Below are 2,941 nucleotides of genomic sequence, written 5' to 3' on the forward strand. Positions count from 1 at the left end.
AATGGCTTCCAATCTTCATATCACACACAGGATATTTCACATAAACAATCTGCAATATCACTGGAGATATAATGAATTGGAAAAGTTTTGGACTCATTAATTATTTGATAATAGAAAACAAAATTTGAACAATTTGTACAGAATTCATTAGTGATAGGAGGCAAAATTCTAATCTTCTACCTTCTGATTTCCTCAGTAGATATCATAAATATATATGGATTATTAAAGGGGGCCTACAGAAAAGATGGAGAGAGATTCTTCATCATGGAGTGTAGTGATAGGACAAGGGTAATGGCTTTAAACTAAAAAAGGGTAGATTTAGATTAGATATAAGGAAGAAATTATTCATTTCTTATGAATAAGGGTGGTTAGGCACTGGAACTGCACAGAAAGCTATGGTTGCCTCACTTCTGGAGTTGTTCAAGTCCAAGTTGGATGGGGCCATAGGTGACTTGATTTTCCCACTGGCAACCCCCCCACAGATGGGGACTGGATCCTCAACATCCCTTCCAAACCAAACCATCCTAGGATTCTATAACTATACAGTTAAGAACATGGTATTGCTTCAGATTGAGGACTATATTAGTAAAGGTTACAAAGACATCTAAAAGAATTTAAAAAGAATGTTGTAGCTTGAGTAATATATGGTAAGAGAGCAGCACAGGAACTAACTGATATCTAACAAACAAGCAATCAATTCACCTATGCATATCTTGTTATACTGCTATGACACCATCCTCTTTTTTTTTTTGTAATAGCTCTTTATTATGAAATGCTTGTCTGAAGGACAGCTATGCTCACTGCAAAACTTTCTTTAACCCCTTGAAATTTCAGATGCATTTTCCTCCCCATCCTTATCCTCACATCCCCCATGTATTGAGAGCAGGCTGGCTGTAACCTTGAGCCACAAAAAAGGTACATAAGGGGTATAGAAGTATCATAAAGATTATCACAGATAGCTTTATATGTATAGCCACTGATGCATGTGTTACTTGGCACTAGAAAATCTAAGAGAATAATAAAGTGCCTGCTTTTAGTTTCCAAAGAGAATGACATACAGAAAATGATTGATCACAATGGAGAGAATTGCATAATACAATGTCCTCCTGACTAGATGAATGCATTAAAAGTATGAGAAAGGCCAGCAGCTGATAGACAGTAAAATATATATGAGCTTACAATACAAGAAGACAGGAAATAAAGCAAAAGCCCATGTTATTTTCAGACTGCATACAGAAAAAACTGTAGAACAGAAACTGTTCTGCCCAGGACTGGGTATTAACTCACCTAAATACTGCCATAGATTTTTGCTACATAGTATGAGCTTAATGTATATGTAGTCTCAAAATAGAAAAAATAAAATAAAATAAAATAAAATAAAACAAAATAAAATAATAAAAGACACTGAAGAAAACAATGAGTGGTTAATAAAGAAGGGAAAGAACCTAGAAAACAGCCAGACAGCTGTGGCAGTTTTAATGACAGGTAGTACTATATTAAAGAGACTTTGAAACATTTCTAAGAAGGATTTTGAAGAAACAGGTGTTTGTTTTGTTTAAAAACAACATAGTTTCTCAGGACCTACTTCAAGTACCATGGGGAAAAAATTGTAAGGACATCTGACTAACATTAGCTATATGGAGGAACTTCTCAGTATACTTGTAGGGACTCAGATTTGGTATGTTATGAGACAGGCGGTGAGAGAATAGGAAAAAGTAGACAGTATCAGTAATATATTTCTGTGGAATTAATCTCTTTATCATAGAATCATAGATTCGTTGTGGTTGGAAGAGATGTTAAAGCCCACTCAGTTCCAACCCCCTGCTGTGTGTTAGTGACTACCCCCCAGCTGAGGCTGCCTAGGGCCCCACCCAATCTGGCCATGAGTACTGTCAGGGATGGGCACCCACAGCTCTCTGGGCAGCTGTGTCAATGTCTGGACTAAGTACTGACTTCTACGGCAATATTTAGACTTGTCATGTACTGACTGGCAAATACTCAAACCCATAAACAATAAGGGAAAATACAGAAATTCTAAAGAAAGTGGTATTTTTTCATTCAAAAGGAGATGACAAACAGGATCACAACTTCGTTTCATCCAGAAAGAAACAGGTCTGCCTGACACAGAGAGAGAATTTTTAATCAGTGTGAAAAGGATAGCTGAACTTGCTGGTAAATGAGGTTATCTTGTGATAATGAACAGAAGAGAAAGGGATAATAAATCAAGCAGAATAAAAGCATCTCTCTCCAGATCAGATCACAGACTGGGGAGGATGAGAACAAACTGAATTTTGATGAGAGTAATTTTTGGTAGAGTGCACTGGAAAGTTTCTATAATGGCACTGAATTCTGACTTCATCAGTAACCAAGGGATAGAAATACAGACAGACATTTCTAGGGTAAATCTAATTATAAGACAACAAAAGGAGATATAAAAGTAATATACTCTTTGTCTGACATAAAATTACTCACATAGACTTCCACTTTGAAGGAAAAATTTCATTGCCTCAATAAATTATCACCTCTTACAGTTGTATGTAGTGCCATTTTTGCAAACTGAGTAGCCGTGTGCATTAGGAGCAATGCTTGATCTCCTTGAGACTTTTTGTGAGTCAAGTCTGACTTGGTGTCACGGTAGGCTCCAAATGATGGACATGAATGTGGGATAACTTCAATAATACTTTCTTCACAGTCTGCAGCTTCACATCTTCCACATCACTAACAATATGGGTAAGTATCTAAGGATCTAGATTTCAAACTATTTCTGAGGAATTCTGAGAGATCTTCTGAGAAATTAAAAATCTGATAAGTAGTTCATTTCCTATCAAACTGGAATCCCCCAAGATGTTCTCTACTCACTCATTAAAAACACAGACATTTGAATTCTGTTACTGATTTGTATTAGAAAGCCAACTGAGGAGGCAGTTGTCCCTCCCCTCCC

This window comes from Meleagris gallopavo, chromosome Z (assembly GCF_000146605.3).
Source record: "Meleagris gallopavo isolate NT-WF06-2002-E0010 breed Aviagen turkey brand Nicholas breeding stock chromosome Z, Turkey_5.1, whole genome shotgun sequence".
In the NCBI taxonomy this organism is placed as follows: domain Eukaryota; kingdom Metazoa; phylum Chordata; class Aves; order Galliformes; family Phasianidae; genus Meleagris; species Meleagris gallopavo.